The 25,819-nt window shown below is 50.4% G+C and overlaps 1 protein-coding gene across 2 annotated transcripts in view; it reads left to right on the top strand.

Moving 5' to 3' along the window:
* Window positions 1-25,819, top strand: part of KIF2C (kinesin family member 2C) — a 1,469,089-nt gene that overhangs the window by 630,794 nt on the left and 812,476 nt on the right. The window lies entirely within an intron of this gene.

Raw genomic sequence — 25,819 nt, 5'->3', positions numbered from 1 at the left:
CCTTATGAAGTATACCTTTGGTGTTTGAGGTTGTCACAAGACTCCAGGGCCTGCAACACATGCACCTAGATAAATTCATAGTCTATACAGGACATTGAGGCAAAACTCTTGTTGCCAGACACCAAAAGACTCCGCCATGACTGGCACATTTAAAAAGTCTTATTTCCGAAGTTGTTCCTGCTTCATATCATCCTCTTGATCAAAGGGCTATTCATAAACACGAAGTCCAAGCCAGAGCACATCAACGTGCCTCTGTTTTGCTGCTGATCTGATTTTTGTAGCCAGTTCAATGTCTAGTCCTGATGCGGCCTAAATTTTCTCCACCATTGGCCACGCTGCCGTAGATTGAGGTCCTTGAGGCAAAATTTCTCCTTTCATACCTTACCCACCTATCTTCTTTTCATAGTGGTGCAGGAGCAATTTCTGTTCTCTTTTGGCCTCTCTGCCCTCAGGTATAAATGAAAGTGATTGCAGTGGGTGTAGCAAATCGTTGGGGGTTCCAGTCTTCCCCCTAACTCCATGATTGTTGGCTAATGGTGGGTAGTTGTCAACCACATCCAGACAGCCAACTTCCTAATATTGCCAGGGTTCACCATCAATGTGCCGAGGTCTCACCTGACTCCTTTAGAGAGACTTCTGTTTATCAAAGCCATTCAAGACATGGCACAGTTGTGTGCCTTTCCCCTGAGCAGAGTCCAGGACATTCAGGGTATGAACCTGAAGTTTCAACCTCTGTCCTGGATCTCAGCAAGGATGACTAAGACATTAGGGATTACTTGCATTCTGCCTCAACTGTCCTGCCTACTGCTTGAGCATGCCAGGTGATATATGTCGGCCTTCCAGTGCTATCGTAGGTCCCAGTGGGCACAGCTCCTTATGCTCTTTCAGATTATGCCCATAATCTGGAGGAGACTGCAAAATACCTGGTGGCTTCTTGACCACGTTTGTCAATGGTATACCTATTTCCTTAGCCCTCCATGAGCTGACAGTGGTGACAAATACATCATTTCTGGGTTGTAGAGGCCACCTGGGAGAGGTGGAGATTGGAGAAATCCGTTTTCCAGCGGACATCCAACTCCTCATCAATCTGTTGGTGTTACAGGCAATTGCTTGGCACTGAAGGCCTTCCTGTCCTCTATTGACAGATTGGTACTGCCGCTCACGGGCAACTCTACTGCCATGTGCTACTGGAACATGTGGGGCGGAGTGGGGTCATGGGCCCTGTCTTAAGCGGAGCTGAGCCTCTGCAAGTGTCTGGACAATAGAACATTTTCTTGGTGTTACTTTAAACTCCAGGGCTGACCTACTTCACCGGCAAAGCCTAGCAGATCACAAATGAGTTACAGATGGAGGAGGTACATGGCATCATTTAAGAATTGGAGGAGCCCTAGCTCTTATTTTTGTCACTGCTGCAATTATGCTATGCCAATGAATTTGCACGCTGTCGTTTTCAAAACTGCTCTCTCTGCGAGACGCATCTCACCTAAAGTGGATCATGGGGATCATGTATGCTTTTCTGCTGCCATCTCCAGCCTCGTTCAGATGATCAGGAATCCCTAACCAAGACCAAAGTAATCTTAGTTGTACTGGATTGTGCAAGGAGAGTTAGCAGAAACGCATGGGCAGACGCTTTGGGAGAATCTTCGGTCTCTGCAGCAGGGCAGGGTTGTGCACCCTGGCCTGTGCAATCTGAACTTCCATGCTTGGAGATTGTATGACAAGTTGACGGCCTATGACCTTCCTCCGAAGTTGATTTCTTGGCAGAGAGGCACCCCCTAACTAAGTCAATATACGCCTGCCTTTGTGACAACTAAGTTGCTTGGTGTGGTACCTGCCAGATCCACCCACTGCAAGCCAAACCGGAGTGTTGCTTTTAGTGTTCTTTGGCCCAGTAAGTCCTTACTTTGGGCACAGTTAAAGGTCATTTATATGTTTTCTGCTTTTTTGTGGTGCAGTTACCGTAGCAGCCTTTATTCAAATCACCTCTTGTGATTCATTCTTAAATGTTCAGCGTCAGATTCCCCTTCCAAAGTCTAACTTGAATTTAGTCCTCCCATTCCCAATGTGTACTCCTTTTGAGCCAATACGTAGCTGTCCACTTAATGCTCCTTACTCTGAAGAGCAAGCTGCTAGCCCTCGGTCAACGCACTGTAACTTTTCCTGGACAAGCTGCTATTCACAACCACAGCTTCCTTTCTTTCAAAAGGTCACTCTTTCATGTCAGACAGCATATTAACCTTCTGGCGTTTTTTGTTCCGCCCAAGGAGGAAAAAATACTCCAGTGTTTGGATCTTAAATGAGTCTTGAGCTTCTACACTGATCGTACCTAGGAACGTCTGTTGGATGATCAGTTTGTTGGATTCTCTAGGCGAGAAGACCAGGCAGTTTAAAAATGCCCATCTGATGCATCGTTCTCTATATCGAAATCTGCTATGGACTGGCTAAGCCATGCCCAAAAGGCTTGCAGGCTCTTTCCACCAGAGCAAATGCTACTACCCTCCTTGTTCTGTAAACTGAAGTAATTCCATTTAAAGATCTGCACGCTAGTCAAGCCTGTCTGCAGTTGGGCTTTGTGTCTGGGGGAATCAATAGCCTAGAAAACTAACGGTGCTCATTGGTGACCCTTAATTGCCGCTCTGCCCCACTTCCAGAGCAGAACAACGTCTGCACAACATGTTACTCTCACGCAGGAAAAACTGCTGAAAAGGTTTCAGATCCAGTCTAACACCTATAGAATTTCAAAAGGTAAGTATTCTAGTGCTTGAAGCGTCCACCAGAAAGAGCGTTAGCCAAGATTAGCATCCAATGAGCCAACCTTTTAAGAAGCTTGAATGGTGGGTTGAAGTGATCAGTTATGAAACACACAAGATAACCATTGACCCCCACTCACAGATCTGGGTTTAATCCATCGTTATTTTGCACACCAAGCCACCCCAGTTCAGACATGGCCATATGCAAATCAGTCTTGACCCTGTGCCTCATGGGAACAGTCCAGACCGAACTGCCAAGCCATGTCTTCCCTGGACCGGAATCAAGCATCCTAGGACCGGTTTCTGGCTATCAGCCGTCTTCAGCCAGGATAACTTGACTCCAGTGGCTTAGGGAGCACGGGACCCACTTCTGGGCATACCCTTCCCACATAGGGTGAATAGCAAAACACACAAGATGATGGACGGAATGTTACACAATGACAAACCATTCACCCCCAGTCACAGATCTGGGTTTAATCCATCGTTATTGCTCACTAGGCTACTGGAGTCAAGCTATCCTGGCTGAAGACGGCTGATAGCAAGTATCCTAGGACCGGTTTCTGGCTGTTACCGAAGATCAGTACTTCGGTCTTGTCCATGTTCAGTGTCAGGCAGTTCTTCATCCAGTTGTTGCTTGTCCTGCCTCTCTGGAAGCTGACCTTGGTGGTGGTAGGGAGAGGAGTTTGGTGTCGTCCACGTAGGGCACTGTGTTGAGACCATGAGATCGGACTATGTTGGCCAGCGGGGACATGTATGCATTGTAGAGCATAAAGCTGAGGAATGAGGCCTGGTGGAAACCACAGACTAAACCCTTGGCTCAGAGGTTAAAAGTGGTAGGCGGACCCCCTGTGTCCTTCCAGTGTGGAAGGAGGTGATCCATGTGAGTGCGTCCCCTTGGGTGCAGATGTGGTGAAGTCTTCAATCATTGTTGCTCTTGATGGAGGGTGATGCTGTTGGTGCATTTGGTGAGACCGGTGTTGAAATACTTCATTTCCTTTTCCATGTTGGTGGCAGCTGCTGGGTTGGAGGTGTTGAGGGTGCCATCCAACTAGTCTCTGAAATTTTGCTTCAGCTGTGCTGGGGGGCACTGGCCTTCTTGGGGATGGTGGTGCATAGCATCGAGATGAAAGGACTAAGGAGTGGTCAGTCCATGTGAGTTCTGTGGCATGGCTGTATTAGACGCAGTTGCTGGTGGTGGAAATAGGGTCTAGCATGTGTCCTGCAGTATGCATGGTGAAGCAAATGATTTGGGTCAGTCCCAGGCTGCTCATATTGTCGAGTAGGTGGGTGGGGTTGTCGAGGTGAAAGTTGAGGTCACTGAAGATGTACTCCTTGGAGTCCAGGTCACGGGGCGCAAAAATGTCTGCAATGGTTTTGCTGGATTCGAGGCCTGGTGAGGTCAGTATCTGTGAGTGCCTCTGGTGGATGGCCTGTTGTCCATGTGGTGCTCAATGTTGGTGTTACATAAGGGTGGTGATATTGGCAGTGGTGGTGCACTGTATGGTCTTTGTGGATTATTGCTAGTCCTCCTGCCGGCTTATTGGTGCAGTCCTTGTAAGTGATTTTATGTCCGTCTGGAATCGATGCAACGATGTTGGGGGCAGATGCAGGGTCGAGCCAGGTCTCTGTGATGAAAGTAGTCTGGTGAGAGTGCGGTGATTAGGTCCTATAACTCTGAAGTGCTTGCAAATAGAGGGTGTGTTGAGTAGGCAGTGGAGTCGATTGGTCACTTCTGGTGTGTAGAGGTCAGCGTAGTACTTTGACATAAACGTCTTGCTGGTGCAGGAGAAGGTGCATCTTGTGTAGGAGAATGGTGCTGCTGTAGTGTGGTGCTTCATTGTAGCAGTGTTCACAGGTGTAGGAGGTTGGCTGTTTATCTAGTGTACCAAATGTATGCGGTATAGCATGCAAATAATCCAGATGATCCTTATTGGTTTACAAGGGCATACTTTAATAATTCCAAGTGCTCTTCTAGTGGTAGTTTGGGCAAGCAGATTAGGCTTATCAGAGGGGATTGAACATTTGTTGTACACACAGTAAATATATGGGACACACAAACTAAAATCCGGGACCAATTTAGAAAAATTACAGATTTGTGTATATTTTTCGACACGAAGATCCGGTAAGTACTTTCAAAGATAGGATTTTTACAGTAAAATGCTCAAATGGTTTTGAGGTATGAGCCTCAAACATGGTAATAACCTATTGCAGAAACATACACTGCATTGAAATTCTTGCAGACTGTTTTTGGGTTCTTCTCCTGGACTTAAGGGGCTTAGGGGCCAAGAAACCACTAATAGGTTGGTTTTACTTGCCCTAGTTTGTCCGAGTGCAGAAGTGGTGGTCGCATTGGTAGCCTCAAGTGCTATGTGGTAAAGTCAATGAGAAATACCTGCAAAAACAAAGGCTGCAAGTGGGGACTGGGGGACCAGTCAGGCAGAACTCCAAGGGGGCTCGGCTCTTGAGGGTCTCCGAAGCACGAACAGTCTGTTTAACTGGACTCTGCCTTGGGGGCTCAGATGCAGATGTGTTTTGTCCGGTGGGTCGCTCATGTCAGATGCTCCCTTGGTTTCTTTGACCTCAAGAGGGGGAGAAAAACTGCAAGGTCACTCTTGGTGATGACATTAAAGACCTTGACATCCTTAGTCAGCAAATCGGTGTTTGCGTTGGTATCTCAAAGAAACAGGTTAGTATTAGATTCCTTACCTTAGAATATCCCCATGCGTCAGACTGGATCCGGAAATTTTTGCGTAGCAGTACCCTTGCGCGTCGGTAGGCGTCTGCAGCTCCGCGTCCCTCGTCGGCGCCGTGATGACGTCGTCGGAGTACTTAGACGCTGCCTCCGCGTCCTGATATCAGTTCTTCTTTGTGAGAAGTTGGCCTGATATATGATGCTCACTAGTTCTAGTGATCACCTTGTATCAGTCCAAACAACCCTTATGGTGATTGGTTGTAAGTCAACCTTATAGACCTGCTATCCTAATGGTAGCATGGACAAAGCAGTCTTAGGCTAAACTCTTTTGGCATGTGAAGCCAGCTGTTTTACCACATATAACCCCTTGAATACCAGATGAAAGGACACCATACAGGTTGTTATAAAAATAAACCGTATATTTATTAATAACAAACACCTCTGAACTCTATGAGGTCAGAGGGCAAAGCACATGACAATGTCTTAGGAAAAATACGATAAGTTGCACAAAATTACAATGGTGCCCTAGGGGCATGACAAACCATATGCTGAGTAAATGGTATAAGGAAATCGATGGAAGGAATGGAGCTGTCCAGAGGCTGTAGGATCGCTGGGCCTACACTATACTAACTTTAGGTAAGTAATAGGAGGCCCACGGGACGCGTGTGTAGAGTGTGAACTCGCACGCGAGATGCGGAACAAATTCAATGGACAGTACAGTTTACGAAAAAGGTGAGTACGGACAGTCTTTACTATCTAGGACTAAAACGAATGGAAATCTGGACACTAGGAGAGTTAATCTACCCTTGAGCACCGAAATGCTCTTGTTACCTCACCCACGGGCTGCGGGTGCATAGGTGTCAAAGTGTTTCGGGTTTCCGCGTCGAAGTCTATGGAGCCTTGAAGAAAGATGCTGCAGGCGACCAAGTGGAAGATGTCCGGTGCGATCCATGGGTGGATCGAGGAAAAAGAGGACCTGAAAGCAGAGGGGACAGTGTTCAACGTCACTAGCCAGTGACCGGTGTGGAACCAGGAAGGAACCAGAGGCTGTCGTCGCGATCAGGTGAAGAGTGGACGCTTGTCTCTGTAGCCACGTGGACCAGGAGGTGTCTTCGACGACCAGGATGGAGGCACGAGCTGTCCCACGCAGGCTCTCGCTGTCGGCAGTGTCGGATCCGGATTTGGAGTAAACAGTCCTTGGCAAAGGCAACCCACGCGGTGAGTGGAAACGGCTTCTCGAGTGGATCAGGAGGGTCCGGGGTGCTCCTCTTTTGGAAGGGAGCAAGGGCCAGTCTGGAGCAACCAGACCAGCAGTGAAGATTTCAAGGATCGTCGTCTAGGAGGCCACTAGCCAGCCGTCAAGTGATCAGATAACGCGTCGAGCAGCAATCAAGCAAAAGGGCCCCACGCAGATCTCGTGGATGCTGGGGGGCTGGTCTTTGGTGCAGGAGCTGCTCGGGGCTGGGGCTTCTCAATCCCCAAAGCACTTTCTCGAGGATGCCTCTGAAGTCGTGCTGGAAGCGAAGTTCAGTTTCTTCAAGATGGCCGGTCCCACGTGTCTCGTCGCACCCACGGATCTCAGCTGTGCTGCAGATGTAGGTTGAGGTCGGAGAGGTCTGGAAGTCCGGATCTCGTCGGGCTCTGAAGTCGGGTTCCGGCAGGAAGGACGACAAAATAAACCGCTAGGACGCTTGATGGTGTCTGCAGTTGCAGGGTGGACACTCCTTGCCCACAAGGGAGATTCTTCAGTCTTCTGTGGAGCAGAACGTCGAAGTCCAGAGTTTCTTCTTGTAAAGTTGTTCAGGATAATCTAATTTGGAATGGGACCAGCTCCTACCTTTATCCTGCTAAAGGGGGCTGTACTGTTGACTAGGTCCCTCCCCTGGGTGGGACCAGGAAGGGGGGTGGTTACACCCCCTATCCTTTGTCCGGTTTCGCGCCAGAGCTGGGGCTGGAGTGCCCCAGCAACTGATTTGAACCGGTGTATGCACAGGGCACCTTGTGTGCCCCAGGCATGTCTCATTCCTTTCAGGCCTGTCCTACCTTCTACACAAAATCCTGTCTGGGGTGGTGCTAGCACCTCCCAAGGCAGGAAACCCTTTGTCCAGGCCTCCTTTGCTGGAAGGACTCCCAGCAGCAGGAGGTCAGACTTGTGTCTGTGGTGGCAGCATCCATTTTGTGATGCTGAGGCTTCGTTTAACTTTAACCGAAGTTCACAGTTACATACATATCGTGTCCCTCTAGAAGGGTGGAATGCTACCCCCGTCGCCCGAATTGGCGAGGGGGTAGTATTCCAATTTGTATGACACCTTACCCGACATGTTTTGATAAAGCTATACCAGAGTTGGCATTTAACCGCGAGGTTGATAATGCACTTAAGAGTATATGGTATAGCGTTATCATGCAACAGCTATTAGGACTTGGTTCCGCAAGCTGCAGACGGGCTCAGCTCATGCCAGAGCACCATCTCACATATTTCCAAGCACTCTGCCTTCAGGATTGATAAGGCCTGCCATAGGAGTGACTGATAGAGAAATATGTGTCCATTTTAGGGTTAGATATAGGTATACTATATGTATAGCAAAGGGTGATTACACCACCTTGCCCCAGCTGTCTTGCCAGCCAGTTGTGTCTTTTTAGATGGCCAGCCAGGGGTGGCATAATACATGCTTCAGCCCCTGGTAGGCCATGGGTACACCTATGCCCTGGGTACCTAAGGTACACTGTACAAGGACTGATAAGGTGGCCCAGTACCAATTGGTAAATGCACCTAAAGTACATGGATGTCAATTTAGAGAGAGAACAGCTAGGCTGTGGGTCTGATTAGCAGGCTCACAGCCAGGGAAAGTCGTAAACCAGTGAAGCAAAAAGCAAAAATCTGGGGTGACCATAGGATTGCAGACCCTACTCTCCTACATTCTTTTTTCCGCGCCGGCAGCGCAGATCCGGAAAAAGTGGTACCTTAGTAATTTTTTTACTAAACTTTCTTGATCCCTTTTGATCATTTTTTTTCGAGTCTTCGACTCTGAGCGGTGCCGATAGGATGCCAGGTTTTAAACCCTGTGAGGACTGCGACCGGCTGAGGCCGGTCACCGACCCTCACCGTCTGTGTCTCCACTGTCTCGGTGTGGACCACGACAAGACCTGTTCCATTGCTGGGCCCGGACTTCGAAAGCTAGGCAGGAGCGGTCCCGCAAGCGACTCGAACTCCGGCAGTCGGCCCCGCGCCGCGAGAGGTCCCGGTCCGGACGGAGGTCGAGGCACCGGTTGCGGGATCGGAGCCATCATAGCTCCAGGAGTCGACATCACTCCTCAGGGTCGAAGTCGTCAGGTAAGCACAAGAAGTCAAAGAGACATCCTCGCTACTTAAGCCTGATGCCCTCTATGACGCGCAGCGAATACGCGCTGCGATCGCGTTGCTATCGCGCCAGAGCCACGCCAAAGACAAGCCTAAGACCTGCCCGTCTGGGCCCGTCCGGGCCAGGACGGGGCACGGGGCAGAAGACTATGCCCTACCCACAGTCAAAAGGTTGGTTAGATCCACTAATCAACTAATAGCACTACGCCCGCCTACTAACACCAGGTGTACCACGCTCCAACTCCACAAAATAGGAATCATTTCCTGCCAAAACTGCAACCTCACCCTTATCATTTGCAAACCTCACCCTGACTCCGGGAGGAGGCACAGGAAACGCAAACAGCCCCGTAATGTCAAGGCACAAGAATACTTGTTCTACAGTACTAACTGACGTTCATTACCGAAACACAAATTAGATATCCTTAGTCTCCTACTAGAAGACAGACCTAGCGTCCTTTTCCTGACAGAAACGTGGCTACACGAGAGTGCTGGCCTGGACACTGCCCTCCCCGCCAATTATGCAATCACTAGGATAGATAGAAATCAACAACTTGGTGGTGGAATTGTAATCATCTTCAATAGGGATTTGAAATGTACGTTAGATCCAGTTGACATCCCTGACTGTGAAGCCGGCTCTTTTAAAATATCTTTGAATCCGAACTTTACGATGTCTGGCCTATTGATATACCGGCCCCCCGGCAATTCGTCCCAATGGGCGTCAAATCTAGCCAATCATATCACCCCGTATTTCCTAACCTCTAAAAACTTCTCAATTATCGGGGACCTTAATTTACACCTTGACGACCTTTCTATCCCCTCTTGCTCGAATTTGTTAGAGGATCTGACGGGCTTTAACCTGACGTTGATCAATTCTGGACCTACCCACAAAGCGGGCCACTTGCTCGACCCCATCCTTTCTAACATTAATGATTTAAAATGGCTTGACACCATCCCCATTTGTTGGTCTGATCACCATTTAGTAAAATTCAGCATCAATCTCCCACCACCACGCAGTCTGTTTTTCTGGCCGCGCCCAGGAAAAACTGGAAATTATTGGACATGGCAAAATTTAACTCTGCACTCCATGAAAACCCCAGAACAGGCCACAACATGGATAGCTTAGCAGTAGCCACTCAACTATGGCTCAGTGAAGCCGCTGACCACTGCTTACCCACCTCTCTTGCCAAAGGAAAGGGACACCGTCACCCTGCCCCATGGTTTAATGACAGCTTGATAGTTGAGAAATCGAAATGCAAGGCACTCGAGCGTCAATGGCGTAAAGACTACGCCCCTGACATAAAAAAGACCTACCATGAAGCCAGAAATGTATACCACACTGCTTGCGAGAAAGCGCGAGCCTTGTTTGTTGCAAACACTATCAGGGAAGCAACCAACAAGCCGAAAACTTTGTTTAATAAAGTCAGAGAACTTGCGGGTGCACAAACCACAGCTACGGCTCCCCCCTTAAATACTCAACAATGCCAAGATCTAGCCTGTTTCTTTACCGAAAAAATCGAGAAAATTATCAGGGACATCAAAACCAACAACAATGTACCATCTTCTTTGGCTGACACAGAATATGCTCCCCCTGCTGAGAATACCTTGGAATCCTGGCCCTCCATTAAGGTTAACACACTGAAGACCATCTTTAAGACCATCAAATCCAGCTCCCCCCGGGACCCGATTCCCATCAAAGTACTTAAACAACTGGACGATCGCTCCCTGGAAATTATCGTGGATATGCTCAATTCATCATTTGAGCTTTCAACAGTCCCGGCCCTCTGGAATCACGCCATGATAACGCCATTGCTAAAAAAAACCACAGCAGATCCAGAAACCCCAGCAAACTATAGACCTATATCTCTACTCCCTGCTTTCTCCAAATGCTTAGAGAGACACGTCCACTCAGTCTTATCCACCTTTGCTGAAAACAATTCGCTCTTGCACCCTTCGCAATCGGGTTTCCGGGATGGTTTCTCGACAGAATCCACCCTTCTAGGAGTTACGGAACATATCCGGAACCTCCTCGATAATGGTCAAACGGTCGCGCTCGTACTTCTAGACCTGAGCGTGGCCTTTGACACCATTTCCCACGAAACACTCATCAAGGTGTTATACAGGAACGGAGTCTGTGGGAAAGCGCTCGAATGGATACGGTCCTTTTTGGCTCAACAGACATTCCAAATAACATCCTCCTTGGCCTGCTCCGACACCTTTGAAGCCCCGCACTGAGTGCCACAGACCCCTGGCCGATCTTGCGGAGAGGTCTGATCTCACCCTCATGACCTACGCCGACGATTCCCACATTATTTTCTCCCTGTCTGAATCTTGTCCTTTAGCTCCATCCCTTCTCAAATTAGGGCTTCAAAACATCCTAAATTGGATGACAAGAAATCAATTAAAACTTAACGGAGACAAAACAGACAAAGCAGAGATTCTTTTACTAGGGAAACAACAAGATCTTTGGAACCCCTCACACTGGCCCAACCAGATGGGAAAGTTTCCCACCCCAGTCACCCAAGTACGTAATCTGGGAGTCATCATGGATAGTTACCTCTCCATGAAACAGGCCAGCAAAGTTGTTGGCCTGTGCCTTACTATCATCAAATGGCTGAGGAAAATCCTTTGGATGCTGCCCTCCTCTACTCAAAAAACCGTAGTCAATGCCTTCATAACATCTCGGCTGGACTACGGCAATATTTTGTACCTTGGTTCCAACAAAGCGGTAGTCGGCTGCAGCTTGCCCAAAACGCAGCTGTTCGACTACTGTGCAAAATCCCCAAAAATTCCGGAGTCTCGAACTACCGTCGTGAGCTCCATTGGCTCAGGATCGAAAACAGAATCCGCTTCAAAGCCCTGAACTATATGTTCAGAATCAAAGCAGGTACCGCACCATAATACCTTTTAGCTTTGGCTCATCCTTATGCTCCCAAACGAACCCTTCGATCACAATCAGCCGCCAACTTCTGCGTACCTAGATTCAAACTTGCTAGAATGGGAGGCAGATCCTTTGCCCACCTAGGACCATCCCTCTGGAATGCACTCCCTCTACATTCGAAGGGAGGAAAACCATGCCATGTTAAGAAAGCACGTCAAGACCTGGTTATTCGAATAATGTCTTGACTAACCAGAAATCCCCTGCCATCTTCGTTCTTTGTCTCGGCGCCGGTAAACCCTTCTTGGGTAGCTGTCGCGCCGTACAAGTTTTAAAAAAAAATAAAAAAAATAAATCGCTCTTCCGACTCCATCCCCCCCTCTGACACACGTGTGACCATCGGCCGGGTGTTCGCGTGACACCGCCCACGCGGCTCCGTCTGAGTCGCAGGCGTCGCGTCGAGCCCCATACCCTCCAGTCCCTGGGCCTCACGCGACACCGGGGGAGATTGAGCGGTTCCTCATGGCCATGAGGTCTCGCACTCCTGCGACGGGCTCCGCAGCGCCTTCGGGCCCAGCGGACCCGCCTTGGGGTCCTTGTGGGTCGGGTGCTTCGTCCCCGGCGCAGTTGGGTGCTTCGGCCCCGGCGCCTTCGGGCCCGGCGCCGCAAGCCCCGGTGCCGCAAGCCCCCACTGGATCAGTTTCCGGATATGGGTTGTCGCCGGTTGACCCGACTACCGCGCCGGTCCCTCAGGCGCCGTCTTCAGGCGGCATTGTCCCCGAAGCCTCCCTCGATCCGGTTCCGGCGTCAGAACGGCGCCGCTGGGCGCCGCTTTCGACGCCGTTTGGGGAGTTCTACTTCAACGAACCAGCCCCATCATTTGACACCCCTGAATATCAGGAGATTGGTTATGAGGAGAATTGGGAGGGGTCGAGGACCCTCTGACCCGGGAGTGTCAGTCCCAGGAGGACTGGAACGGTGGACTTGGGGATGCCGGTGGTCTGGATAACCTCGCCAGACACTGGTTTAGTCTCGCTTCCTACCATGGCTACGGAGGAGGGGGCAACCTACAGTGTGGTGCTGACGCGGGCGGCCAAGGCCTTGGGCCTTGAACTTCCCGTCGCGGCCTTGAGGACTAACCTCCTCACTGAGGTCCTTAAACCGCAGTCAAGCCTCTGCTGCCGTTTAATGAGGCCTTGACTGACTTTCTTTTGGGCACTTGGTCCAGGCCCGCCTGTAGATAGGAACGTGGCCAGACGCCACCTCCCGGCCCCGGGCGACCCTTGTTTCCTGTCCACCCACCCCACCCCCGAGAGCCAAGTTATTCAGGCTTCGAATTCCCAGACCGCATTTCCGTCAGCTCTGTCTGACAGGGAATCCAAGAGGTACGAGCAATACAGCAAGAAGGTATTCTCCTCCCTGAGTCTGGGACTGCGGTCTTCATACACTGCGTGCCTCTTGGGCCGTTACACCCACTCTGTGGGATACGGTCGCGGACGTGCTGCCAGAATGCCCGTTGGAGGTACGGGCTAAACTCTGCCAAGCCCCTGTGGAAGGCCGAGATGCGGCACGTTGTTCTATCCGGTGTGGATTGGATACCACCAACTCACTGGGCAGAGCGATGGCAACGACGGTGGCGATTCGTCGCCATGCCTGGTTGAGGTCCGGCAACTTCTCGGCTGATGTCCAGAATACCCTCATGGACATGACGTTTGATGGCCGTCTCTTCTTTGGCGACAAGGCAGACCATGCGCTTGAGCGCTTTAAGGACTCCAGGGCTACGGCCAGGTCCTTGGGCCTCTCGGCCCGCGCCAGCAAACGGGTGCCTTTCGCTCCTTTCGTGGCCAAGGAAGGGGTGCCACCACACGTACCGCCAGGCACGCACCGCAGACTAACATCCAACGCGGTGGTGGCTGTGGAAACTGCCGTGGAGGCGGTCGGGGACAACGGCGAGGCCAGTCCAAACCTTCCCCCGCAGCATCCGCCTCAAAACCCTCCTAGTCAGTGCTTTCAGGCCCATGTGACGCCAGTGGGGGGCAGGGTTCGCCATCACCTCCTCCACTGGCGCACTGTCACGTCGGACAGGTGGGTGCTGCAAATCGTCCGAAGGGGATACTCCCTCCCCTTCAAGGCGACCCCTCCAGCCATGTCACCGCAGAACCACCGTGTATCAGGGGATCATTTGCGACTCCTGCAGGAGGAAGTTATGGCCTTCTTGGCCAAGGGGGCCATCAAGCGCGTTCCTTGGCCAGAAATAGGGTGTGGTTGCTACTCCCACAACGTTCTGGTACCCAAGAAGGGCAAAGGGGGCCTACGCCCTGTCTTGGGCCTACGTAACGTCAACGGCTTCCTCCGGAAGGAGAAGTTCAAAATGCTGACACTGGCTCAGGTTTTGGCTGCCCTGGACCCAGGAGACTGGATGGTAGCGTTGGACTTGCAGGACGCTTATTTCCACACCCCGTCCTGCCGGCCCACCGGCACTACCTGCGGTTCACGGCTGGCCACGAGCACTTTCAGTTTACCGTGCTCCCCTTCGGCCTTACCAGCGCCTCACGGGTGTTCACAAAGGTGATGGCGGTGGTCGCAGCTCATCTGCGCAGGTTAGGGGTTTCAGTCTTCCCCTACCTCGACGACTGGTTGTTGAAGGCGGGCTCGCCCCAGACAGTCGTTAACCACCTCCAGACGACGTCAGACCTCCTGCACCAGCTGGGGTTCTCCATCAATGTGCCGAAGTCACACCTGTGCCCCTCTCAGAAGCTCCTCTCCATCGGAGAGGTTCTCGACTCGGCGCAGTTTCGGGTTTATCCACCCCAACAGCGGGTACGGGATATTCAGGCTCTCATTCCACTCTTTCAGCCTTTATCCCGGATCTCGGTCAGGTTGATGCTGCGGCTTCTGGGGCTGATGGCCTCCTGCATCCTTCTGGTGCATCACGCCAGGTGGCGGATACGGGCTCTGCAGTGGGACCTGAAGTTTCAGTGGGCCCAGCATCAGGGCAACTTGTCAGACCATGTCCTGATCTCGGAGGGCACTGCGAGACAGCTGCAGTGGTGGCTCACGGACCGCGATTGGGTCAGCGGCAGATCCCTCTCCCTTCCCCCAACCGGAGCACTTGGTTGTGACGGACGCGTCCCTCCAGGGCTGGGGAGGCCACATGGGAGAGGCGGAGATCAGAGGCCTCTGGTCTCCGGCGGAGTCCCTGCTCCATATCAACGTTTTGGAGCTGCGGGTGATTAGTCTAGCACTGAAGGCATTCCTCCCCTCTGTCCGGGGGAGTGTAGTGCAGGTGTTCACGGACAACACCACCGCCATGTTTTACTGCAACAAACAGGGCGGGGTGGGGTCGTGGACCCTTTGCCAGGAGGCTGTGCGCCTCTGGCAGTGGCTGGAACATCAGGGCGTGACCTTGGTGGTTCAACACCTGGCAGGTTCTCTGAACGCCAGGGCGGAGGAACTCAGCCGTCTGTGCATGATGGATCACGAATGGCGTCTGAACTGACGTGGCGCAAGGCCTCTTTCAGCAGTGGGGAGAGCCTTGGATAGATCTATTTACCACAGAAGAGAACATGCAATGTCATCAGTTCTGCGCGTTGGAATTTCCATAGCGGCACTCGCTCGGAGATGCTTTTCGTCGCGAGTGGAGTTGCAGTCTGTTGTACGCCTTTCTGCCTATACCACTTCTGCCCAGAGTGCTGAAGAAGATCAAACGCGACCGGGCCCAAGTCATCCTTGTGGCTCCGGACTGGGCACGAAGGTACTGGTATCCAGAGCTACTCAGTATGTATGTACTCCCGTTCGTCTGCCTCTTCAGGAGGACCTTCTGTCGCAGCAGCAGGGGACGGTCCTCCACCCGAACCTGTCCAGTCTCCACCTCCATGCTTGGAGATTGAGCGGCGACAGTTGAGGCCATTTGACTTGCCTCCTGAAGTCTGTAATTCATTCTGGCAGCCAGGCCCCTTTCTGCCCCTCTTTCTTAGGTTCTTCTGTTCCTCCTTTCTCTTGCCCAGCAGGGCTCTGCTTTGGGCACTATCAAGGGCTACCTTTTTGCCCTTTCAGCTTTTCTAAGGCTGCCTGATCAACCTTCTTTTTTCAAGTCCCCTATTGTAACTCGTTTTCTGAAGGGCTTCACACATGTTTTCTCCTGTTCCGTTTGTGATGCCTCAGTGGGACTTGAACCTTGTTCTTACCTTTCTGATGTGCGCTCCTTTTGAGCCACTTCACAACTGTCCTATCCCTCTTACTCTGAAGACTGCTTTCCTGGTTGTCATCACCTCTGCCAGGAGAGTGAGTGAGCTCCAGGCTTTCATGTACGCCCCCTTTCCTTTCTGTCCATCCGGACAAGGTTGTGTTGCGGACTAAGCCAACTTTCCTGCCCAAGGTTGTCACGGCCTTCCATATCGGGCAGTCTATCACCTTGCTCACCTTCTTTCCGCCACCGCGTCCCTCTAAAGAGGAAGAGCGGCTCCACCGTCTGGACCCAAAACGTGCGATTTCGTTTTATCTAGATCGCACACGCCAGTTCCGGGTGGATGACCAACTCTTTGTTGGTTACGTGGGCGCTAAGAAGGGACAGGCGGTGCACAAGAGGACCATCTCTCAGTGGGTCTTTCTTGTGTATCAAGGCATGTTACTCCTTGGCAAGGAAGGAGCCTCCTGTTGGGCTGAGGGCCCATTCCACTCGGGCCACGGCAGCTAGCACTGCCCTGGGCCGGGGAGTCCCCTTGCAGGACATCTTTCAGGCAGCTACGTGGGCATCCCTGCACATGTTTGCAAGACACTACTGCCTGGACAGCCAAGTCCGGAGGGATGGCTTCTTTGGCCGTTCCGTCCTCCAGGACTTTCAGGTGTGATTATTGGTACGCAGACCCACCACCGGGGTTGGTATTCGTTGGGTATCTATTCTAAGGTAAGGAATCTAATACTAACCGGTTTCTTTCAGATGAACAATAACATCTGTAAGAAACAGTTGGTATTAGATTCCTTCCCGCCCCAACCATCCTCCCCATTCTGCGAACAGATATCTAGTGTTAAGGTCATACCCTTTCAGGGCCCTTGTTTCAATGGCACCAGTGTTGGTTTTTAACATGGCTCTGCGTTTCTGGCGCGGAAAAGCTGTGTCTAAGAACTGACGTCAGCACGCGGAGGCGGCGTCTAAGTACTCAGACGTCATCAGGACGCCGACGACTGACGCGGAGCCGCAGATGACGCCTACCGACGCGCAAGGGTACTGCTACGCAAAAATTTCCAGATCCAGTCTAACGCCTGGGATATTCTAAGGTAAGGAATCTAATACGAACTACTGTTTCTTACAGATATATTGTTACCGAAGGTAAGTAACTTGTTCGTCTGGGCTGGACACACAACAAGCCTTGGTGCTTGTAAGGGATCGGGGGAGTATCAGCGCCTCGAGACTGGGTGAAGCGATGAGTCTTACCTCCTAGACTCTCAATGACTACGCTGATTCTCAGTGACGACCTGGTGAGTTGCTTCCTCAGTGGACCTGATGGTCAGCAAAACGGTGAACCGGGCAGATGGAGTCAGTGCTTGCTGATGCAGGAAGATTGCTGCTCCACATGAAGGGAGATGCTGCTTTATTGGTGAAGTACTGGATAGTTTAAGTGTTTGGGGAGGCTGTTCGGCAGCAGGATAAGTTGTTTCTGGCAATGGTCAGATCAGCAGCCAGGCAGGGATTGGCTCAAATTTCGATGCTGGTCCACATTTCTTTGGTTGTTGGCGCTTTATCCTTTTTGCGTTCCCAGGGTCACATTTTCCGATCCTGGTGTCCGGAGCCACCTAAATACTGAATTTAGTGTTATTCAGGGAAGTGTATAGTAGTAGCCAATAGACTACCTGCCCCAGGGGGACTATACCCCCTATATGACCACTTCCTGGGGAGAATGGGCATAAACCCGACTTAGAGTTCCCAGATTCACTAAAAACAAGATGGTGAAACCCTTAGTGTGTCCTCTTTAAATAGACCACCTTATTTGTGTGCCTAGCCTGATAGTGCGATTCGCCTACTGGCTAGCTAATTATTCCGTCTGCTCTGGTTCCAAATGGTCACCATGGCAGGGGGTGGCATTCTCCTGGTCTGGATGGAGAAGAGCCTTTAAAGACTCTGGCCTTGGTATGCTAATTCACTTGCCATCCTGCTTGAGATATGAGCACCTTCCACCGGAGCAGGCATTGTTTCATACCTCAGAGCGGTGTCTGTCTCAAGCAGGGGGTCAAACTAGTCTGTGGCGGCAGGCTGGATGATGTCAGTCCGCCAGCACACTCCAAATTTCTCCTTTGCTCTGTGTTAAGACCTGTATGTTAAAACAGTGCACTCCCGGCCACCAATTCGTGTTCACAAGCCAGTGAAATCAGCCCCACTGCTAACCCCCTCTCCCCCCAGCAACAGGGATTTTCTACATCAGAGGGTGCTTCTGTGCACTGTTTAAACTGTATTTACTAGGACCTGGGCACTTCGTTTTTTGGCCAGCAGAGGGAGTAAAGTTTTATTCAAACAGTATTGATTCTGAACAGGAGGGGCAGCTGCCCAGCCCCCCACCCCAGGCCAGCAGACCATTGGCTATTCAGCTATCGGGCAAGTCTGAGCCCTCCTCACCTGCCCAGGCCCCTTAAGGCCTTGCTGGGTGCACTCCAAATCATTCTCATCAATCTTGTGAGTTGCAGCCTACCTGTGCCCCAGAGTCCAGGAAGTGGTAAGGAGACAGACCAGTGCTGTCTCTTCCCAAAACAAAGTTGTTTAAAAATAGATTTTCCCTTTCTATTTTTACTGTCTTTGTGGTTGTTACAGCTAAAATTTTTAGTTTTAGTCTGCCCATAATTGCATATTTGATCACCTGTGTTGTGTTTTAAACGTATGGGTTTCTTTGCTCATGATTGCCTCCATTTAGCATGTTGAATTGTGGGATTTGCAGTCCAACCACTGTAGTTTGTCCCTCACATTCCATGATGACCATTCTGTTTTCCCTCTAAATTTCTCCTTTGCTCTGTGCTAAGACCTGTACGTTAACAGTGCACTCCCAGCCACCATTTTGTGTTCACAAGTCAGTAGTCTCCTATTGGTTCTAGATTTTAGGGCTAGTGTTGTGATTGGATAGTTTTAGGGCTAGGGTTCCCATTGGCTGAAGGGGTCACCTGATTACTAGGGCTATAAAAAAATGCCAGGGTTAGGGCGTCTCAGCACGGGCGTCGAGGCTAAGGGCAGAGAGGACCAGGGCAGTTGCCTGTTTCAGCCTGTTCGAGACTGGTCGGGACTAGGGCCAGAAATGCTGCCCTTTTTCCTCACACTCACACTAAATGTACACTTTCAAGTCAATTCTTTCAACAACCTCTGCTGCCACTCCAGTAAGAAGAATCATCAAAAATTCCATAACTACTGGAATATTTCCAGAAGAACTCCGTTATACATACGGCCTTTACTGAAGAAATCAAACTTGGACCCGCTGAACCCTGACAACTACAGACTCATTACAAAGGGACCGTTCCTTGGCAAACTGATAGAAAGAGCAGCGTTCGCCCAGATGTCACAATTCATTGAAGAGTAACCTACTTTTGGACTTCCAAACATGTTTCCGTCTGGGAAGAGGCACTGAATCTGCCCTCCTTGCCATCTGGGATGACCTAAATAATACAGTTTAAGGCAATGGGGTTGCTGCGCTACTCCTCTTGGACCTCTCAGCTGCCTTTGGCACGGTTGACCATGACACTCTGAAACAAAGACTCTATGAAGCCGGCATAGAGGGAACTCCTCTTCCAGACTGGTTTGCGTCCTACCTTCGAAACAGAACTAATGTCATCCATACCCCAACTTTCTCGTCCAAACTGTACTCCACAAAAGCAGGGGTCCCTCAAGGTTCTATCATCTTGTCCATGCTTTTCAACATCTACCTGAAGCCATTACCAGTACTGACCAATACATTTCACCTTGCGTGCTATAACTATGCAGATGACACGCAAATACTCCTTCAACTGGAATGCCCCAAAGACATTGGAAAATCACCAATTTTCAGCTGTCTCAGAGCCGCGGATGACCTGGAGCCATCTCAAATTGAATGCTTCAAAAACTGAAATACTCACGTGTGGCGATTGGAATCATTACAACCCCCTTGCCGCATGGCCTGATGAACTGGGATCACTGCCTAAAGGAAGGAAGTAAGAAACCTCGGAATGACCATGGACTCCAAGCTGTCGATGAATGCCCAAGTGGATAAACTAGCAAGATCAAGCTTTGCTACTATAAAAACGCTGCAACAAATTTTCCCTAATTTGGGATTTCCACACAAGGTCCAAGCTACCATCTCCTTTGTTCTGTCCAAACTTGATTACGCCAATAGCCTCTACCACGGATCACCTTTAACAACCATGAAAAGACTACAATGGATTCAGAACTCTGCTGCCAGACTATTCTTGCATATCAAACCGCGAGACCACATCTGCCTTGAAAACCCTGCATTGGGTACCGGTTGCCATAAGATTCACGTTCAACCTCCTTTGTATCACCCACAAAGCAATACATGGAATGGGACCACTCTTCATCAGGTATAAAATAATACATTCAACAACGGAACCTCCGCTCTAAAGGAGCTTCTCGCCTCAAATTCCCAGCATACAAGAAAAAACCATGGGTGGCACATCCTTCTCTGTTCAAGCATGACTTCAGTGTACTGTCAGTCGAAATACCAGTAACTAGTAGGGTAAATGTGGGCACAAAATGGAGGGTGGGGGGAGAGGGAATGAAATCTGCGCAAAATCCAGCTTTCCACAGCTGCGGTGTCTGGGGTTCAGGGCTCGGAGGACGGCAGGGTCATACCTGCAGTTGGGCCGGGAACCACGGGTCCTGCACTGTTCTCGGTCCAGGCTCGGAAGGGTAGCGGTATTGCCTTTGGTGCATCCGCTCTGTCCTCCATTAAGTAGGGCCTGGGAGCTGGGTTGGTGGTGGGCGGGGCTAATGTGGTAAGGAAAGCAAGGCAGGAGCGTCAGTAGCAGAGCATGAGGGTTGGAAAGAGCATGAAGGCAGCAGAAACCAGCAGGAAAGGCAGTGAGTAGTGGATGGTAAAGAGGAAAGTAAAATGGAGGCTAAAGAGGCAAATTAAATGAAATGGAGATAGAGGCAAGCAGAGGACAGTAGAGGCAGGGTCAAGGCACTAAGTGGAAAGCGGCAGTCCGGTTGTCAGAAGGCAATGGGCGACTGAGGGCAGTAGCTGTTTGGGAGCCTGACAGCTGCAGGGAGAGCTGGGCCAGGGGGCCTGCTCAAAGGGGTCACGCTGTGTCCTCCATTATGTAGGGCTTGGGAGGCGGAGAGGGCTCTGGGTGGTGGGGCTAGCAGGGGTGGAAAATCTAGGCAGTAGCAGGAGAGCGTGATGGTGGGAAAGAGGAGGAAAGGCAGCAAAAATGGAGGATAAAGAGGCAAAGCAAAACGTGACCTGGTGTGTAGATGGTTTTTGTGAGATGTCTGCTTAGCTTGGTAAATGTGTGCAATAATATAGCGGAGAATTGAGATTCATGTTGGTTATTGTTTTTGCTCTATTTTCTCCTGGTCTGTGTGAATGCGGGTGCATGGTGGGATGGATGTTAGCTGCACATTTTGGAGGCAGGCTGTTTGGAGGGGGTACTGTGGCATCTTGTAAGGGCATCAGGAGATGCTGGTTCTCCTCTATATATCATTTCTTATCCTAGAATATGCAGGGATGGGCACACCTAAAGTTATTGGGTATATTGAAATGCAGACTTCGATCTCTGCTGCTTTCAAGCTACGCAGAAGCACCAGGCAGGGGTGCTCCCTTTCTCCACTTATATTCACTCTGGCGCCACTAGTGAGCCTATTCTCCTGGCAAGGATCGTAGTGGGATGTGTAGATCAGCGATTGTCAGGAGATGATCTCACTTTACGTTGACGACACGGTGTTCCTTTGAGATTACTGTCGCAGTCACCATGAAGTGATGGGGATGCCAGCGGACTTCGGTGGATTATCTGACCTCCGGTTGACTTGGACTAAGTCCTGCCTTTTCCCACTGCACAACATTCCTGAAGCGGCGCTGGAAGTATTCCAGTACTCTTGTATCATCTTGCAGTATTGTACCTTTGAGTGCATATCTATTATGCAGAGATGGGTCTGGCGGCAGCGCCTGGCTGCAGGGCCTGGTGGGGGCGAGCCACTCGTTGGCTTTTTGAAAGGCTCCGTTGCTTTCCTCGATGAGCCAGGTATCCATCATCAAGATGCTGCCTCGGCTGTTATATCATTTTTCAGCCGTACCGTTGTTTAGGAAAGTAGATTCTGCTTTCAAAGTTACCCCCACTTTTTGCTGGTGTTCTACTGTTTTCTGACTAGTCTGACGGGGATCTCGCCAATCAGGACCTCGGTCTCTGTGCCCTCGCCCTAAGTTTGACAGTGGTAAGTACTTGGATAACTTTCCAACTGGCTACTGGTGCATCCTTTTATGGTACTTAGGTACCCAGGGCATAGGTACACCAGGGGTCTCCCATCGTTGCTGCAACATGTATTGTGCCACACATGAGACCACTCAGACTGTGACTACAGACCAGCCATTGCAGTCTGTGTGAGTTGGTGTTAGCACCACTTACAACAGGTATAGGGTTTCTTATATCTGACGTCACTGCACTTAACCTTTAAGTCATCCCTAGGGTAGGCCTTCTTTCAATCCTGAAGGCAAGGTGCTAGGTTATTATTGTGAGTGAGTGTGCCCTGCACAAGCAGGACAGCCCCTCCAAACCGATTCTCCAGGCTATGTAAGTGCGTCAGCTATTTAATATATGTAGTGGACATCAAGTCAATTACGCAATGTCTAACTATATATTGGCCGCCCTGAAACCGATCATGTTCGGTATCAAACATGTTCGAATCCTACCCAAACACTGATTCCAGGGTTGGATGTAGCATCCCACGTACTGAGGGGGTTACCCTATGGTGTCCCTCCTGTATTCTCTGTACCAGCCTTTCAGGGTCTAACAGCAAGCTACTGTTGCTGCCTACCACAGACACAAGTCTCCCTTACTGCTGCTGAGCCAAGCTGGAGCAGGGAAAGGTAGAACAATAGGTTTCCTGTTGCAGGTAAGTGTAACTGTCTCCCCAGACTGGACTTAGTTTATTGGGCTGGGGTGGGGGTTCTTGCCAGCTCAACCAGACTGCTTTGAAGGGCACACTTGGTGCCATCCTTGCATACTCCAGTAGGAACCAGTTCAGGGAGCCCTTGGCTCTTGCTTTGGCGCAAAACTGAACAAAGCACATGGGAGTATCCTCCCCTCTTTCCATCCCCTCCTCTAGGAGGGAACCTTGAATTGCCCCAACCCTTTTCCTTGGGTACTTAAGGGCTTAGCTGTGGCTTAGCTGTGGGTGGCGCTTCAGATTCATTGTGGGACAAGATTCAGATCAAAACCACTTAATCTTCTACAGTCTAGGCACTTTGGACGTCTTTGCCTAGGAACTGAGACTGCACCAAGGAAGACTACTGCTACTCTTTGTGTTGTCCTGTCCTCCTTTTTCCTGGTCTGTGCCAGTGCTTCATCCAGGTTCTCCTCCAGGCCTGTGGGCATCAAAGACACCAGAAGGAATCTTCCTTTGAGAGAAAGAGTCACTCACCTGCATCTGCAGGCACCGCAACTAAGCTGACCAGTCTTCTGCTCCTGATGTTCCTCAGACTTCAAAAGGCTCAGCAACACAGGTAGTGGTTCTGCAACTTCCTCGAGGCCTGCACTGTGTTCTCAGCAAGTTTCAGGCCAGAATCCCTCGTCTGAACCTCTGTAACAGAACCCCTATGCGCTGCTTCGACTTGCCGTTGCCAACTCTTGTTTACTATACTCCAGTGATCTTTGGGCTACAAGAAGCTCCAGCATCTCTTCCTACCAAGGTCTTTGTCACCACCTCATCCTCCGTGGGCCTGCATCTTCGTGAGCTGCTCCAGGTCCTCTTGTGACTACTCTGCCTCCAGGCCTGTAGGTCCTCTTGAATGTTTTCTTTGGCTTCAGTGGGCTCCCCTGTTTGCTCAAGGCCTGCTCTGACTCTCCTACACTTGGGGAGTCCCTTGGATCTTGCTGGTCCCAACGTTGCACCTTTTTCCTTTACCACATGTTGCTGCTGCCAAGGCTTGTTGGTGCTCTTGCTGGACCCCCTGGCTCTTGACTTGAGGTGGGATAGCTTATGAATGGCTCCTGGTCTTCCACAGCGTTGCCTAGCCATTACAGCTTCATTGACAAGTCAATGCTCCTGCATCTTCTGTTATCCGTGGTCATTGGTCTTCCGTGCCTCCTAGCCACTCCCGAGTGGCATACTCTGTGCCCGCTGCCTGCAGGTACTTCCCTCCTTCAAGGATCAATCATTTGATTCCACCCGACTCACCTTCTCCAGCGCCATCTTTTCTGCAGTCCTCCATTGTGGCCTACGATGGTTTCCAACATCACTTCGCACCTATGCACCTGGCTTCCCTGGAGTAGGTATCCTGGTTCCTGGGATATCTATTGGTGGGGTGACTCTTCAACCTTCTGTCTGCCAAGCAGTTTCTTCCAGGTCCTCCTTGAAAACTGGAACCACAACATTACTATTGACTTGCATTGAGTACGCAACTTCACTCGGCACACAGCCTCTGTGGGGTTCCTGGGTACTTGCCTCTGGTGGTTCCTTGTGTCTCCAACTATTCGGAGTCTTCTGGTCTGAGTCCCGACTTCGGTCGCAGTTCGCATTCCACTTTATTAGATTGTTTGGTCTCCCCATGAAGACCACTGTGCTTACTGGTCTACATTTTAAATGTTGTGTTGATATCTCAGAGTAGGAGATACAGCAATGTGTTAGTGAGTGTTATAAATATACATATTTTGATAACTACATTGGGTGGTTGTTTTTTGTTTAAAATACGCTATATGATTAGTTTTGGGAAAACAAGCTGCTTAACACTCCTTCTGGGCTAAGCCTGAAGGCTGCTCTCCTCAGCTGCCACTTAGAAAGCTCTTATGGTTGTCTTAGACCGCTAAAATCACTGTATGGGTTGTCTGGATTATAATAATAATAATAATCCACATTTGTATAGCGCACAATCACCCGTTAGGGTCTCTAGGCGCTGGGGGGCCGTCGGGAAGATTAAGCAAGCTATTGCCCAGAGTCGCATGGTGCTGGGCTAACCTGCCGCCGGAGCCGGGGATCGAACCCTGATCCCCAGATTCCAGCGTCAGTCGCCCTGGCCGCGGGGCCACACCTCTCCCATAGTGCTTGGTGCTTCAATAATAGGTGTGCACCATACATGTAGCCAGCCTCCTACTTCCAGTCCTTCTTCCCCAGTGCTTCTTTAAATAAATGCATGTCTCTCTGACTTGATCTGTGGCTCCGGGAGGAAACGTGTGGCCTTATCTAAATTATTTTCCCTACTGGAGGGGGTGTTTAAGTGCCCCGCACTACGAGCGTCCAACTGCACAGGCCCAAACGAAGGCTTGTGTCATTTCCCAAACCAGAGCAGTCTTGTCCTGAGTAAGTGTAATAATGAATGAAGTCTCGTAGACCGCTCTTGTAGTTGGTAGTTTATTCATCAAGGTACAGCTTAGTAAGATCACTATATGACTCAATGTAAGCTTCACCAGGATTCTCCAACTGCTATCTCACTAGTAAAAACATTACTCACATTCCATATGACATCGTATTGTTAGAACATCAGGCAGAGAGCAAGGGCAGGGAAGGTGCATTACTTAACAAGCAGATTACTACACATCTTCCTCTTTAACCCTTTCGCTGCTAGGCCTCCCCCCTTCCCACCCTCCCCCTCCTCCTGTGCTAAGCCTTTTTTTGGCTATTTGGGGTAGTGCGCGCTTGCCCCTGTAACTTCTTGACCACATAAGGTATCCACGCCAATTTTGCATCCTTATCTTCCAACCTCATGGGGTTCTAAAGGTACCCAGGGTTTGTGGATTTCCTTGGAGGGCTCCCAGAAATGAAGCAAAATACAGTAAATTTTGTTTTTTTTTCAGAAAAATGGAAAAAAGGGCTGCAAATGAAAGCCTCTGAGTTTTTCCCTGCAAATGTTATCAAGAAAGGGTTTGTGGGGCTGACATCACCATTTTCCCAGCTTTTAGGGAATGACAGTATTTTGTCAGTGAACCAACATTTTTCACAGTTTTGGCATTTTTCTGGGACA

Source organism: Lissotriton helveticus, chromosome 1_2, assembly GCF_964261635.1.
Source record: "Lissotriton helveticus chromosome 1_2, aLisHel1.1, whole genome shotgun sequence".
NCBI lineage: Eukaryota > Metazoa > Chordata > Amphibia > Caudata > Salamandridae > Lissotriton > Lissotriton helveticus.
The sequence above is the reverse complement of the archived record's forward strand: the minus strand, read 5'-3'. Positions and strand labels throughout refer to the sequence as shown.